At 41.4% G+C, this 17,911-nt stretch overlaps 1 long non-coding RNA gene across 1 annotated transcript; it reads left to right on the top strand.

Moving 5' to 3' along the window:
* The first annotated feature begins 368 nt into the window (after positions 1–368).
* LOC109897550 (uncharacterized) lies at positions 369–8,863 on the top strand. The gene is made up of 3 exons (XR_002256222.2): positions 369–409; positions 4,358–4,502; positions 7,997–8,863. It is a non-coding gene; the product is annotated as an uncharacterized LOC109897550 (long non-coding RNA).
* The last annotated feature ends 9,048 nt before the right edge of the window (positions 8,864–17,911 follow it).

Genomic DNA, 17,911 nt, shown 5'->3' on the forward strand with positions numbered 1-17,911 from the left:
ATACATCTGCACCTATGCATTCACCTATGCATTCAAATTTTTGTGAATTCTACCCTCTGTTCTACTAGAGGTTGTAATGTGGTATCCATTTCAGCATTACTCTCAATTATCTTTGTCATGATGTTCCACTTTGTCCATAATGGCTGCCTCTGCTCCTAGCTATTCTAATTTAGTTCTCATCAGAATACAGGGAAGAGATTATTGTAAACTATTGAAAAGCTGTGCAGTTACTGGGAGATTATGTCTGCGGAAAGGAGACTGCAGGATCCCACCCATCCCCCACATTCGCTTGTAAACCCACTTTTGCCTGGCTGGTCACTGACTGCAAAAGATAGATTCCACTCCACCCCCTATCCTTTGCTCAGTCATTCAGACTTGGAGAGTCAATAACAAGCTGACATCATCATTGGTTTGTATATTACACTGCTACTGTCATTCTACCCACAATATCCTAAGATAGGAGCATTAAGGTTTGAGATTTATGCCAAATAAGAGGATGTTATGGAAAATGGTGGAACTAGATCAGAAAGGCACTGTTGGGGGTAGGGTAATGTTCCATTGGGCCTCAGCCTTCTGTGACATTGAGCTAACTATATGTGGAATTATTACATAGTACCGTACAGAGAGTGTCTCTAGGATGGATGGTATTTTTGGGGCAAGAGTGTTTCACACATGAAAGCAAGCCTTGGCAATCAATACTGATATCTAGAAAAATAAGAATATGCTTGGAACATAATTGGACATAGTGAATAGCGCCAGTCCTTGAGGCAGAACAGTTTATCATACAAAAAGGCTGTTCTTGACTTGAGCAGGAGCTCACTGGAGCTGAGTACCGGCACTAAAATGTTCTACTACTTGAGCTCCTGTTCCTCTTATAGAATAATTAGCATAAAACTATTATGGAGCTCCTGCTCCAATATAAACAGTACCCAAAATGAGTACCGGTACCTATTTCAGTCCAAGTCAAGCACTGCAAAAAGGTGACTATGCCACACACCGCTACATTTTAGTTTGAAGATGCCCTATTTTAAGTATTTCAATCCACTGTCACTTAACAGGGCTGAGAGCCATCCACTCTCATAGAATGTGGTGCATGTTAAACCCCCAATGCAGTGCAAGGTAGAGGAGACACGTGTTCAACAGAATTCAAATCAATTAGCCACAGTGGGGCTCTGCATTCCATCCCTCCCCATATTTATTTTTTTATCCAACTGCACAAAGAGGAATCTCATCCCTTTGGCTCTAGTGGAGCTGGAAAAGCTATATAAAGGGGCCCCAGCAAAGACTCTCTAGAACACCTGTTTAAGGGTATGCTTAATCCCTGTCTATTGGAGGCAGTAGAGGGATTATTATTCTCTCAAAATGGAACCATTAAATTGGACATACTGTGGTCTTCCACATCTTTTTGGTTTCTCTTTATAAATGCTCTTTGGCAAATATTGTGCATAAATACAGTTGAAGTCGGAAGTTTGCATACACCTTAGCCAAATACATTTAAAATCTGTTTTTCACAATTCCTGACATCTAATCGTAGTAAATATTCCCTATTTTAGGCCAGTTAGGATCACCACTTCATTTAAGAGCATTATCATATAACCTTGTCTTGATATAATCTGAAACTGTGTGCCATGGCTTTTTCACAGCACTGCCCAGGCTACCTACATCGAGCATTATTGTTTTAATCTGCAACAGTGAGCAGATTAATTTCAGATTACTATTATTTTGTTCTTATCAATCAATTTAAATGTTCTTGACCAAACATCATGTCCCGCCTGCTCCTGCTCTTCCCCCCTGGCGCTCGAGGATGTCAGGCTCCCTAGCATTACGCACTCCTGCCACCATCATTACGCACCCCTGCTTCCCTCGTCACGTGCATCAGCGATAATTTGTACTCACCTGGACTCAGTCACCTGTTATTTCCTTCCCTATTTCTGTCTGTCCCTCAGCTCTGTTCCCCGCTTCCGCATTAACGTTTGTATGTTGTTTTGTTCCCGTGTGCTGACGCTGTTTCTGTCTTGTTCTTTGTCTGTTCCTCATTAAATGTTTGACTCCCCGTACCTGCTTCTCGACTCCAGCATCGGTCCTTACACATGAGGGCATTGTCCCTCGTAACGAGGGGAACTGTATGGTGGAAAATTGTCCTACTGAATACATCTTGATTCATACAGTAATAAGCAAAACACTAAGATTGTGCTCATGGAAGGCTGACTCCAGGAAAACAATACACATGTGAGTGTGTATAGAAATGCTACTTCTCCTGGGATCAATGTAGTGCCTATGTTTACACTTTAGTACCACCGGCTTCAGTATCATCATAATTGCCTTGACAAAGACGTAAGATGCAGTCTTCGGATAGGTACAGTAAATCATGCCATATATGACAATCAAATAATAAGCATTCCGTGTATAGTTTGTTGATGTGAAGGGAAATAATTATTTTTCTGACAGTAGCCTAATCAGTGCCACTATTAGAATGAACCATATATAAATATGTTACCCCAGATTATGCATCACAGCCTCTATCATGACCATCTCAGGCTGTGTCTAAAACTGACATTACTAAAGGGTTTCCCAAACTCGGTCCTCGGGACTCCAAGGGGTGCACATTTCGTTTTTTGCCCTTGCACTACACAGCTGATTCAAATAATCAACTCATCATTGAGCTTTGATCATTTGAATCAGCTGTGTGGTGTTAGGGCAAAAACCAAAATGTGCGCCCATTTGGGAAACGCTTCATTACTATAATGCATAAACAGGAACTGTCATTGTGTGCCAAGTAAGTAATTTAAGGGGGTGTCTTGCAATAAGACAAGGGGAAGATAAACAACAAAACAAGCATCAAGGACATTCGGTATAAGGGTTTCCGTAAGCCGGTAATAGCTGTCTTTTGGCCGCAAAAACATTGAAAAGCCGATAAATAAAATTGGCACCAGCCAATTGTCCGGGAGAAGAAAATACATTCCATTGCGAAATAATGATTTTTAGCCTATTTATTGATGGAAATACCATTCGATTTAAATATATTTGACCGGTCATGCTTTCACATAATTTATTGGAATTAAATTTGCACATGTGTATATTCGTTATGTACTGTATCTTATTTATCACATGCCACAGCATACAGATACAAATCAGTTCTTCGAACAGCTCTTTCGTTGCTGCTTGAGTGAAACGTGCTTTTATAATCCCAATCATTGTGCAACAATTTTAAATGCAATCGCGTGTTAAAAACAGTTTTGACGGCCACAATCAAGTACAAAATAAACAATTTTTATTTCTAATTGAAGCACCATTCCCGTTTGCATAGGCAACGCCATTGAAACCAGGAGCCTATTTCTCTCATGTTCTATTGGTTTTCAAATCAACTTAATATCATTGTAATGTAGCCAAAGGCACAATCATAGGCATATTAGCAACCCATGCTAGTTGTTGCATCTTTATATGTTTCCTCTCTTAACATTTCTAACAGATATTTTCATCTCTGTCACATGAAACCGCTTGAATGTGTGGTGCGCTTTTGACAATAGTGTTGTCCCGCTAATTACATGTAGCCTACTGACTTGTGCTCATTGCTGCAATTATAATGTGAGGAAATAATAATTGATAAATATATTGAGCTAAACGTTTTTGATCTATTGCATCAGCCTCATTGCAAATTTTTTTTTTAATGTATCGTAGTGTTTGTATGAATTTGGGATCTATGATGCCACAACTGTCCCAGAGTCTGTTTGGAATAAGCTATTTCTTTCTTGACAAGCTTACCAATGGAATAGGTAAACTTTTCTACTCTGGGAGATAGTAGATTGACATAAGCTAGTGTTTTTGCTGTTCATTACTCATCTAGTTGGCTGAAGAAAAGTATATGTGGACAGTTGTTCTAACATCTTCAAAGTGCGCATCAGAATTTGTTAAGAAGGTCGCAAGTCAATGCATCCAGGACTTGCATGTTCTGTTAAGATGAATTGCCATAATCTAAAAGTAATTTCTGTCATTCTCAGCACAATCGGTGGACGCCCTAATCAGGTCATGCACCCAATGCATATGGGTCCGGTAAATTTCTGAAATGTCCAGTAAATTAAAATGCTGCAGGTCAAATGTCCAGCGCCACATTTTCCTAACGGAAACCCTGGTATGCATGCATGCATGCATGTATGTATGTATGTATGTATGTATGTATGTATGTATGTATGTATGTATGTATGTATGTATGTATGTATGTATGTATGTATGTATGTATGTATGTATGTATGTATGTATGTATGTATGTATGTATGTATCTGAGTGTGAGAGTATTGACTTGGATGGTAAAGGTCAGGGATTTCTTACCTCACCTTTGTTTTTCCATGCATAACATCAGTCCCATGTAGGTCAGAGGTTCATTTCCCTGCCATGGCTCTGGATTGGGATTGGATAATGATGACTGCAAGACTGTGTGGTTGGCTGAGGATAGATAATGAGAATTCAGAGGAAGAGAGTGGTTGGCTCAACATTCTGCCAGACAAGTGAGTAATGAGGTGAACCAGCCTCTGGACTGGAGAAAAACTTACAAACAAACACAAGTAAACACTCAAACAATACACAAGTGGGATAAACAAGAGTATCTAATACACAGCGGTAGAGTAATAAACCCTACAGAAAAAAAACACTGCCAAACTCATAGAAACACACGTAACACAAATACAGAATTTAGAAAATTACAAATTCAGCCCTGAGTTCTTTATTTGACAGCCATTTATATGGTGTTGAGCGTGCTGAGTGAGCAAAATTAAGGTAATTTCATGGTTGGCCAATAGAGACAAATTGCTGTTTGCATTCTTTAGTATGGTAGCAGGAGAAACACCCTTTGATAAATAGAAGCTGCTATGTGTTTAAGAGAAAAATTAAGCAGAGAGAGTAGAAATGATATTCACACTGTAGAGCAAAAACTTCGGCGACTGAGAAAAACACCAACTAAAAGGTTCCGGGCAACACACTTTAGCATCAACACGTTACAGCAAATACCCTGTGAGACCGATGATAACTCAGTTACATGAAGATTGTTCTAGACATCAGTGCTTGAGTGCAATCAGCAGTGGCTCAGTTTATCAAACTAAGTCTACCCAGATGGTATATTTGCATTGGCCTAGTTCAACATTGCTGAAAGCATTTAAGCTCCATTTGGCATCACAATTTAATATTGTGATGTGGATGTTTTTATTCCTAGAATAAAGAGATGACTGTTATGTGCCTGTGATTAAGAAACATGGCAACTAGAGGAGAAGGGCTAGAGAGAGAGGGTGGAAGAGAGAGAGGGTGGAAGATAGAGAGGGTGGGAGAGAGAGAGGGTGGAAGAGAGAGAAAGACTTATTACTCACAAATGACTTATGAAAGGCCCAGTTCAGTCAAAGTCATTTTCCAGTGTTATATAGAAATTATTTCCAAACTATGAGGTTGGAATAATACTGAGAAATTGTGAAAATTATGATAATGGGCTTTTAATTTAAGTGCTGTTTGAAAGGAGTGCCTGAAATGTCTGTCTGTTTTGGTGTGTTGGAGTTTTGGCATCACCAGGTGGTAAATTAATAGACCAAAAAGAAAGAGAGTTCCAAACTTTTCTGCCAATAACAGATCGTTTTCCATTTTCCACTCCCCACTCTGAGACACCCCTAGCAACATTTTTGCTTGAGAAATAGCTTTTTGCTAAGAAGCTATATATGTTTCTTGTTGACCATTTTAAATTAAAACAATCACAGTAAGGTAATTCATAGTTACCCAGAAATGATTTTATATTGAGATAAAAAAGGCTGCATTGGACCTTTAAACTGTCACTAAGAACAGATATAGCCCTTGGTTCGCTCCAAACCTAACTGCCCTTGACCAGCACAAAAACATCCTGTGGCGGACTGCCATACATTGAATATTCCCCACGATATGCAACTGTTCAGGAACGTCAGGAACCAATACACGCAGTCAGTCAGGAAAGCAAAGGCTAGCTTTTTCAAGCAGAAATTCACATCCTGTAGCTCTAACTCCAAAAGGTTTTGGGACACTGTAAAGTCCATGGAGAACAAGAGCACCTCCTCCCAGCTGCCCACAGCACTGAGGCTAGGTAACACGGTCACCACTGATAAATCAATGATAATCGAACATCTCAAAAAGAGAAAGAGCTGCAAAACATGGACCAGTACAAATCAGCTGGGCTAGACAATCGGGACCCTCTCTTTCTAAAACTATCCACCCCTCTTCAAAGGGGGTGACACCCTAGACCCAAACTGTTACAGACCTACTGTATATCCATCCTGCCCTGCCTATCTAAAGTCTTCGAAAGTCAAGTTAATAAACAGATCACTGACCATTTCGAATCCCACCGTACCTTCTCCGCTGTGCAATCCGGCTTCCAAGCCGGTCACGGGTGCACCTCAGCCACGCTCAAGGTACTAAACGATATCATAACCGCCATCGATAAAAGACAGTACTGTGCAGCCGTCTTCATCGACCTTGTCAAGGCTTTCGACTCTGTCAATCACCATATTCTTATCGGCAGACTCAATAGCCTTGGTTTTTCTGATGACTGCCTCGCCTGGTTCACCAACTACTTTGCAGACAGAGGTCAGTGTGTCAAATCGGAGGGCATGTTGTCCGGACCTCTGGCAGTCTCTATGGGGGTACCACAGGGTTCAATTCTCGGGCCGACTCTTTTCTCTGTATATATCAATGATGTCGCTCTTGCTGTGGGCAATTCCCTGTTCCACCTCTATGCAGACAACACCATTCTGTATACTTCTGGCCCTTCCTTGGACACTGTGCTAACCAACCTCCAAACAAGCTTCAATGCCATACAACAGTCCTTCCGTGGCCTCCAACTGCTCTTAAACGCTAGTAAAACCAAATGCATGCTTTTCAACCGTTCGCTGCCAGCACCCGCACACTCGACCAGCATTACCACCCTGGACGGTTCCGACCTAGAACATGTGGACAACTATAAATACCTAGGTGTCTGGCTAGACTGTAAACTCTCCTTCCAGACTCATATTAAACATCTCCAATCCAAAATCAAATCTATAATCTTCTTTCTATTTCGCAACAAAGCTTCCTTCACTCACGCCACCAAACTTACCCTAGTAAAACTGACTATCCTACCGATCCTCGACTTCGGCGATGTCATCTACAAAATAGCTTCCAACACTCTACTCAGCAAACTGGATGCAGTCTATCACAGTTCCATCCGTTTTGTTACCAAATCACCTTATTCCACCCACCACTGCGAGTCGGCTGGCCCTCGCTACATATTTGTAGCCAGACCCACTGGCTCTAGGTCATCTATAAGTCTATGCTAGGTAAAGCTCCGCCTTATCTCAGTTCACTGGTCACGATAACAACACCCACCTGTAGCACACGTTCCAGCAGGTATATCTCACAGATCATCCCCAAAGCCAATACCCCATTTGGCCGCCTTCCCTTCCAGTTCTCTGCTGCCAGTGACTGGAACGAATGGCAAAAATTGCTGAAGTTGGAGACTTTTATTTCCCTCACCAACTTTAAACATCAACTATCTGAGCAGCTAACCGATCACTGCAGCTGTACATAGTCCATCTGTAAATAGCCCACCCAATCTACCTACCTCATCCCCATACTGTTTTTATTTGATTTACTTTTCTGCTCTTTTGCACACCAATATCTCTACTTGCACATCATCATCTGCTCATTTATCACTCCAGTGTTAATCTGCTATATTGTAATTATTCGCTCCTATGGCCTATTTATTGCCTACCTCCTCATGCCTTTTGCACATACTGTATATAGACTTTTTTTCTCTACTGTGTCATTGACTTGTTTGTGTTATTGATTTGTTTATTGTTTACTCCATGTGTAACTCTGTGTTGTTGTCTGTGTCACACTGCTTTGCTTTATCTTGGCCAGGTCGCAGTTGCAAATGAGAACTTGTTCTCAACTAGCCTACATGGTTAAATAAAGGTAAAATTAAAAATTAAAAAATAAATGTGTGCTCCCTCTCCAGCCTCTAGGTCACCAGGTTGCTCTTTATGGCGCACATCTGTCAACATCGTTACGAGCACCTGCGCGTCATCAGACTCACCTGGACTCCATCACCTCCCTGATTACCTTCCCTATATATGTCACTCACTTTCCCTAGGGGCTATTGTTTCTGTTCCTAGGTCATATCTGTGCATTGTTTGTGTCACATTTTGGTTTCATTTATTTATTAAAACACTCACTCCCTGAACTTGCTTCCCAACTCTCAGCACACATTGTAACATAAACATGCATTTTGTGGTCTAAGGGCTGGGATTCCCATCAATAACACTGTCTCAGAGCATAAGGGATAGCTGAAAACAATTCCAGAAGATAAACATGCATACAGGCTGAGGAAGAACTGTAGCTCTAAACCACTTGGAACATTTCAGAGAGCAACACTTCATAAACATCTTCAAGGAAGGCAACATCCGACTCTTAAATTCTTTATTTACTGATGTCATTTCATTAGTCAGCATTACTGTATGTTTAAACAAAGAAGCATGGACTTTCTGCTTTATAACAGGCAGAGATAGAACTGGCAGGATGGTCTGTGTTGAGGCAGACACCATAATTTGGGCTGTGGCATTTACATGTCTCTTCCACTGCACGTGTCCCACTGTGACACATCACCCACTGCAATGATCACCATTGTCATGACGTGGCCCTTTCTGGGTATAGATCGTGGCATCCCTCTCACTCTCTCTCCAACACCCAAGTTCTGTTATCTCAGGTTGTAAATTCCTGGAGGAGACTCTCTCCTGGAAGCCCGACCACAGCTACGACCCAGACCGTTTTGTTTCATGTTTGTGACCTCATGAAAGACAATACAGCCACATTACCATAACTATGTTTATACAGGTGCCTTTGTTATAAGGTTTGCATCTAATTATTGTATAAAATGAATGAGTAAAGATGAAACTATTTGTGAATTGATGTAATCCTATGTTAAACCGTTAATGTGAGAGAATTGTATTCCCTTTAAAGTTGAACTAAGTCATTGGCCTGCCCCCATGAGCACAGACATGATCTGGCCCAAGGGATAGCCCTTTTCTACTGTTACGAATAAAACCCCCACCTGAAGAAATCCTCTTCAGACCATGCGTACCTCGGTCAGCTGAGGGGGCACAGGTTGAGTTTAGACCCCAAAAACCTCAGTATAAGCTAAGGTTGTAATGTTGAACTCCTAACCATACCACGTGGAGCATTGGCTACACAGTGTAATGGCATTCCTCCTCCTCTTCTGAGGAGGCTCAGGACAGACGGGAGACTCTGGCGGCTCAGGACAGACGGGAGACTCTGGCGGCGCTGGGCAGGAGGAAGGCTCTGGCAGCGCTGGACAGGCGGGAGCACATGTAGGGAGAAGACGGAGAGACAGCCTGGTGCGGGGGGCTGCCACCGGAAGGCTGGTGCATGGAGGTGGCACTGGGTAGACCGGACCATGCAGGCGCACTGGAGCTCTTGAGCACAGAGCCTGCCCAACCTTACCTGGTTGAATGCTCCCCGTAGCCAGGCCAGTGTGGCGAGGTGGAATAGCCCGCACTGGGCTGTGCTGGCGAACCGGCTGGTGCCATGTACGCCGGCCCGAAGAGATGCACTGGAGAACAGATGCGTAGAGCCGGCTTCATGGCACCTGGCTCGATGCCCACTCTAGCCCGGCCGAATATGAGGAGCTGGAATGTTCCGCAACGGGCTATGCACACGCACTGGGGAAACTGTGTGCTCCACCGCATAACACGGTGCCTGCCTGGTCGGGCTTCCAGCCGTGCTGCCGTGCTGCCTCCTCATACCAACGCCTCTGCCGTCGCTGCCTCCAGCTCTGCTTTGGGGCGGCGATATTCCCCTGGCTGTGCCCAGGGTACTTTGCCGTCCAGAATCTCCTCCCATGTCCAGGAGTCCTGTGTTCTTTGCCGCTGCTGCTGCCCTTTACCACACTGCTTGGTATTTCTGTAACGGCATTCCTCCTCCTCTTCTGAGTAGGAGAAGTGAGAAGGATCATGGTAAGTGTCCATAACGTTTATTTAAAGACATAAACTGAACACTACAAAACAATAAACGTGAAACGAACGAAACCGAAACAGTACCGTGTGGCAACAAACACACACACGGAAAACAAACACCCACAAACCAAAAGTGAAACCCAGGCTACCTAAGTATGATTCTCAATCAGAGACAACTAACGACACCTGCCTCTGATTGAGAACCATACTAGGGTGAACTCAAAACCCCAACATAGAAAAACACACATAGACTGCCCACCCCAACTCACGCCCTGACCATACTAAATAAAGACAAAACAAAGGAAATAAAGTTCAGAACGTGACACACAGCTAGAAATGGTTCAACTCTGAGACTATCGATCCCTAGAGAATAAGAGCAAATCTTAGATAGTAATTACTAGTCTGCAGCTAGAAATTATGTCAACTTGAGATGCGAAGACCGACAAATACCGAAACATCTATTCTATCAGCACATTTCTGAATGGTACCCTGAAGTATACATTCTAACCACGAAATAATTCAGGGAAGCAGAGAAACACTCGGATGAACTTTCCAACAGAAGGACTGACGATTCCAACAGAGATCACGACGACATACTGGGCGGAAATATATATTGACTGCAATTATTCCCAAATGAGTGAGCGTTCATGTGCAAAGGATTAGCATTTCAATTCATAGAATTATCAACTGTGTAGTGACTCTTTTTGTCTTTCCCGCCCTTCTCAGTCCACACCCACTTCCCTTTGTCCACCAAGCCGTCATATCAGCTTAGCCCACTAGGGAACCTCCCCTATCATTTCCTTGTTGCCATATCTACTGTTTGTTTGTTTATGCATTTCTGTGATTATTTAGTTAGTTAGTAAATAAATTATTAAGACAATTGATCTATGGATGATTCATAGTAAAGGCATAGTGCAGATAACCAACAACTGACGACATTTGGAATGAGACTAATGTGAGATTAAGACTAATGAATTAATTAGAAGACTAATTGATCAGATTTTAAAATATCTGAAGAGTTATATTAGGAAAATTATAACTTTGTAATCTGAAGATTTTCTTTGGTGCACCAACTTCTTAGTTAATTACATTTACATGATTAGTTTAATCACGTAATAATAATAATTACAGAGAATTGATTTGATAAAATAACAGTCTTCAATTTAATGATGCCAAAGACACGACACCATCTTGGATCCTCTGTTGGCAGAAACGGGACACCTTGGCTTTTCACTCTGTATTCAAGGTGGATAAATATTCCACCAACATGTCAACACAGTCCCCCCCAGTCCCCTCCCCCCTCCTGATCTAAGCAAAGTGCCTGCCACAGCAAGCTCCCTCAGAGGTTTGCCTTCTGTTGATATGCTGGTCTGAAAGGAAACTGGGCGTTGCTTATCTTCATGGTGCGGTAGAGATGAAAGTGTTACGATAGAAAAATCCCTTGCAGAGGTGTAAGACTGAAGCGTCAAACAGGAAGTGACAGTATCTCACATGTCAGCAGTCTCTTCCAGGCTGCAACACAGGCACAAGGCAACAGAGCAGTAGACACAGACAAACAATTCATGCAGCAAACATGAAATAAAAAATGTTGAAGGCTGACTGGGGAAACAATGGTAAGGGCACATTTTTAACAACATGTATGGTATTATTGGGTATGGGAGGGAATACCTCTGCTCTGTACAGTAGTGCATGCTTATTTTAACCAAAGGTACATTAAGTAATTTATGACATGGCATTGTCTTTTATTCCACCATTGCATCAATTATGGATGTGGTATTAGTATGGCTGCATCCAATGTAAGACACAATGAGCTACAAAATAGACTGTGTGTCATGTTTCATGAGAGGACTAAAGCTTAGGGCAATACTCATAGGAATGTCTGCTTCTCAATTTGTCATACAACTAAGCCGACAGTGTTTTAAGCCAGCTCTTCCCAACTGCAACACTCAATGTTGGATTTGAAGAGCTATGGAGAGACAACGATTTCAACAGCTAGGGAGAGAGACAAATGCTATAGCTGCAGACATAAAACCATAAGCAAAGGAGAGAGAAATATTCACCAGGGTCTTCAATATGGTCCTGTGAATTGCGTTATCCCTCCATTTCTTTGGATCAATGCACTTCCACATAGCTAGAGGGAGAGAGAGTATTGAATATTGATATACAGTACCAAAAGGTAACCAGTAACCAAAAGGTTGCTGATTCGAATCCCAGAGCCGACTAGATGAAAAATCTATCTATGTGCCCTTGAGCAAAGCACTTAACCCTAATTGCTCCTGTAAGTCACTCTGGATAAGTTAGAGTCTGCTAAATGACTAAAATGTAAAATGATCAGTGGTGTAAAATACTTAAGTAAAAATACTTTACAATTTTTTATTTTTAACTACTTTTGTATTTACTTCACTACATTCCTATAGAAAATTATGTATTTTTTACTCCATACATTTTCCCTGACACCTAAAAGTACTCGTTACATTTTAAACGCTTAGTAGGACAGGAAATGGTCCAATTCACACACTTATCAAGAGAACATCCCTGGTTGGTCATCCTCTGCCTCTGATCTGGCAGACTCACTAAATACAAATGCTTCATTTGTAAATGATGTGTTGGAATGTGTCCCTGGCTATCCGTCAATTTTAAAAACAACCAAATGGTGACGTCTGGTTTGCTTAAAAATAAAAGGAATTAAAAATGATTTATACATTTTATCAATTACATTTACTTTTGATACTTAAGTATATTTAAAACCAAATACTTTTAGACTTTTACTCAAGTAGTATTTTACTGGGTGACTTTCACTTTTAACTTGAGTCATTTTCTATTAACATATCTTTACTTTTACACAAGTATGACAATTAGGTACTTTTTCCACCACAAAAAATTATAATTATACCCCATTGCCACATGAAGCTGTGCACATTATTTCAATGTCCACCTTTTCTCAACACCAAGGAGTGAACACTGTAAAAAGATGCACTGTTCCTCGTAAAGTGGACAGGTATTTTTTTATATGAAACCACAAAGTGAAATGTGCAAGAGAAACACCTGAAGCTGTGTTATTTTCAACCACTGAGTACACTAACTTGGTTCTCCTGCCTTTGTTTTTCCTGATTGAATTTAATCATGTGTTACGTGTCTGGGTCGTGTAGTAGTCACACAATGCAAAGGTTTATGTTAGTCATTGCACAGCACAACAGGAGATATCTTCTGTGAGAAAGTACAGTAATGTTATTTTTATATATTTTTTTTACAACAGCTCAATATTTGTGTTCATTATGGGGAATGGGTGTAACTGATTGAGATGTACAAAGCTTCCTGTGGCCTGACGCAAGATGTAACAAGAAAACATATTTCTTCAGGCCACGTTTTCTCAGAGAACACTCGAGCTCATCTAAGAGTTAAAGCCTTCAGAAATGTGTGGTTTGTTTAATGTGGGACTGATACTTCCAGTTATACACAAGACACCCTGCTACTAACACCCTTACCTATTATTATTCTCAATAAAAATGTGTTTCTAAAGTACTTCTACCCGTATCCTTAAATTGTCTCCCAGTTCTGTCTTGAATATTGATATACTGTACATGACTCCTTACAAGATGAGTCTTGGATGGGATTCTGTCTGTGTGGAAACAAGGACAACACAATCACATCAATCTTCCCTTGAGTTTACCACAGGATGTAAACCGGCGTAGTAGCGTCCATGTAGTTGAACAATTCAGAATCCCCCCCCCCCCATAGATCATAGATCTAGGTAAAGACACAGAATCAAAGAGAATAGGTCATCTGTGAGTTTATTGTCGTCGTTCAGTCCTCTAAGTCAGCAAGTCTGTCTTGACAAAGGTTTCATAATCCCACTGCATATTGCAGAGTTTGTCTCCTGTGGTGTACCTCACAGAATGGGTCCCTATTGCCTCACTCCCTCATCCAGTTTCAAAGCTTTCTCACAGTCACACTGTACAGTACGGTGAGAGTGCCAGAAATGGTTTTACAACACTGTATTAAATTACTGCAGTATGGGCAGAGAGAGGGAGAGGGAGGAATAGAGAGAACGAGAGGGGGAGAGAGAGAGAGAGAGAGAGAGAGAGAGGGAGAGAGAGAGAGAGAGAGAGAGAGAGAGAGAGAGAGAGAGAGAGAGAGAGAGAGCACATCATCTGCTCTTCTTTAGTTGGTTGAAATGTCATCCTGATGAACATCAGCTTTGTACCAAAGAGGAACAAAATTGACTACAATCATGATATGTGGAGTAATGTGTTTTGTTCTTGCTGTTATCTGAAACGAAAAATTATTTATTGTGGTTTTTAGACACTGTATCTTACACATTGTTACACCAACTAATTTTAAGTTTTATTTTTGCGCAGACGGCACAGTGGTTAATTCAATTTTACAGTCATGTCTCTTCCTGCTTGGTGAATGGCACTATGGCTCTACATTGTTGTGCTGATAATATTACTGTAAATGGCTAGTCTTATATTACACTATTATACATTTTATATAATGTATGGTCAACACACTTTTGTCAAACCCTCGTCAAATGAGGACCCTGATACAGTTTAATAGCAGCCACTGGCAAGACTACACAGCACAATCGCCTTAGCTGACCCTACCTCCTGTCACCATGTCAGGGCCATGGTGACTTACACCTGCTCAAACCAGTTTGCATCCTGTTTGTGGCTCTGTAGGAAAGCAAACAAATTCATATTGGCTGGTTAATTCCAAAAGGCTTATAACAATTTCCATATATCTGATTCTGCCACTCACATAACAGTCACCTGCCTCTCTGCCTTGTACAGGGTCCTGTGGGATCATTTCTGGATCCGTTTCTATTGTGACATTTGTTTTTTACGTCAGAAAATAGATAATCCTGGCATTATACTAAACTGCTTTGGTTCTTTCTGTCTGCCTTCTTCTAAGAGAACTTGAGGTCATGGTGATGATGACGGTTTATTCCTAATGAAATGGACCATAGACCTTTGCAATTCCTGAGGCCAGCTCCCCCTTAATACTGTTTGACATGTTTGACATCATAAACCGCTAAAGTAATGGGTAGTAAGGGGAATAACGGAATAGCTGAGTAGCTGTGTGCGTCTGCCCGAGACAAAGAGCTTAGAAGCAGGAAATATGTCTCTCTCTTCTCTTCTCTGCCTGCGAGAGAAAATAGTGTAGGTTTAACAGGGACAATCATTAAGCACATATCCCAAATGACATCAGCTTTGTCAGGCTTTTAAAATGAAACATTAGTGTCTGCAGAGAACTGATTTGAAATAGGTTGAGAAGACTAAAAGGCCGTCTCAAATAGATCTAGTTCAATTAACCACACATGTCCTAGAATAAAAAACAAACTATCTTTAGGACACGGTGTGTTATTGATAATGATCAAGGAATTATGATTTTCTTGAAATGTGCCAATTCTTTCTCTTGAATAACCAATGCAGGTCTTCCAAAATGTGCAGTTTTGTCACACAACACAATGCTACAGATGTTTCAAGTGTTGAGGGAGCGTGCATTTGGCATGCTGACTGCAGGAATGTCCACCAGAGCTGTTGCCAGATAAAATCATGTTAATTTCTCCACCTTAAGCCACCTCCAACATTGTTTTACAGAATTTGGTAGTGTGTTCAACTGGCCTCACAACCTGCAGACCACATGTATTGCGTCAGAATGGGTGAGCGGTTTTCTGATGTCAACGTTGTGAACAGAGTGCCCCATGGTGGCGGTGGGGTTATGGTATGGGCAGACATAAGCTATGGACAACGAACACAATTGCATTTTATTGATGGCAATTTGAATGCACAGAGTACCGTGACGACATCCTGAGGCCCATTGTAGTCCATTCATCCACCGCGTTTGCCTCATGTTTCAGCATGATAATGCACAGCTCCATGTCACAAGGATCTGTACACATTTCCTGGAAGCTGAAAATGTCCCAGTTCTTCCATGGCCTACATACTCACCAGACATGTCACCCATTGAGCATGTTAAGGATGCTCTGGATTGACGTGTATGACAGCGTGTTCCAGTTCCTGCCAATATCCAGCAACTTCACACGGCCATTGAAGAGGAGTGAAACAACAATTCGCAGGCCACAATCAGCAGAATGATCAGCTCTATGCGAAGGAGATGTGTCACGCTACATGAGGCAAATGGTGGTCACACCAGAGACTGCCTGGTAACTCAGTAAAATCTTTGAAATTATTGCATGTTGCACTTAAATTTGTGTTCAGTATAGTTGCTGCCATAGATCAACATAATGTAGGTACCTGTTACAATACATTAAGTATCAATATTGCACAAGTAGAGCCTATTTGATGGGAAATATTTGCCACCATATATATGGTGATTAGTCAAGAATAAGTAAGCCTTGTTCCTTTTCTGAACCTTTCGATAAATAAATTACATTTTAAAAGAGAAGGGTCAAAGGTATCAGGTCATCCAACCAACCCTGTTTTAATATACATACCATAGTCATAAACTCAGAAAAAAAGTCCTCTCACTGTCAACTGTTTTTTTTTCAGCAAACGTGTAAATATTTGTATGAACATAACAAGATTCAACAACTGAGACATAAACTGAACAAGTTCCACAGACACGTGACTAACAGAAATTGAATAACGTGTCCCTGAACAAAGGTGGGGTCAAAATCAAAAGTAACAGCCAATATGAGCTGCATTAAGTACTGCAGTGCATATCCTCCTCATGGACTGCACCAGATTTGCCCGTCCTTGCTGTGAGATGTTACCCCACTCTTCCACCAAGGCACCTGCAAGTTCCTGGACATTTCTGGGGGGAATGGCCCTAGTCCTCACCCTCCGATCCAACAGGTCCCAGACGTGCTCAATGGGATTGAGATCCGGGCTCTTCGCTGGCCATGGAAGAACACTGAAATTCCTGTCTTACAGGAAATCACGCACAGAATGAGCAGTATGGCTGGTGGCATTGTCATGCTGGAGGGTCATGTAAGGATGAGCCTGCAGGAATGGTACCACATGAGGGATGAGGATGTCTTCCCTGTAACGCAAAGTGTTGAGATTGCCTCCACCTCCAATCGATACCGCTCCAGAGTACAGGCCTCGGTGTAACGCTCATTCCTTCGACGATAAATGTGATTTCAGTGTTTTTCAGAGTCAGTAGAAAGGCTCTTTAGTGTCCTAAGTTGTCATAACTCTGACCTTAATTGCCTACCGTCTGTAAGCTTTTCATTAATTTTCATTAATTGTTTATGGTTCATTGAACAAGCATGGGAAACAGTGTTTGAACCCTTTACAATGAAGATCTGTGAAGTTATTTTGATGTTTACGAATTACCTTTGAAAGACAGGGTCCTGAAAAAGGGATGTTTCTTTTGTTGCTGAGTTTACTTAGTGGAGTGATTTTGATTTGTTTGAATGTAGACAGGGTTTTGAAAAATATATTTGTATCTGTGCTCACATCTACAGCATTCTACTTGGACACTGTACAATGCAAACCAGCGGTACACTTCATATAAGCACTTGCACTTGGATGTACTAATGTACAAAATAGTTATGTTTTATCTTGCTATTACAATATCAAATATGGCCAGGTCTAAAATAAAATAAACATTGACTTAAACCCAGGAACCTGTTCAAATTAATTAAGTACTTTTACTCCCCAAAGCTTCAAACAAGAGATTCACCCCCTGGTAACTATCCTTGGCACTGCCATTTATAGCCCAGATCCACACGCTTGAGTGTGCTTTAACGCCATGCCATTTCTGAGATAAATCCAGTGAGAGGCTTTGAGCTTCTCAAGCTGCCATGAACCCTTTGATCTTCCCTCTCAATTATCTGTGCCTTCATCTGGGGCTCTCGCTCAAGCCTAATGAACAAATCCATTTGACTTGCCATTTAGATTTCATATGAGCAGGACGCCTTTTTCCCTTCAACT

This window comes from Oncorhynchus kisutch, linkage group LG10, assembly GCF_002021735.2.
Source record: "Oncorhynchus kisutch isolate 150728-3 linkage group LG10, Okis_V2, whole genome shotgun sequence".
Taxonomy (NCBI): domain Eukaryota; kingdom Metazoa; phylum Chordata; class Actinopteri; order Salmoniformes; family Salmonidae; genus Oncorhynchus; species Oncorhynchus kisutch.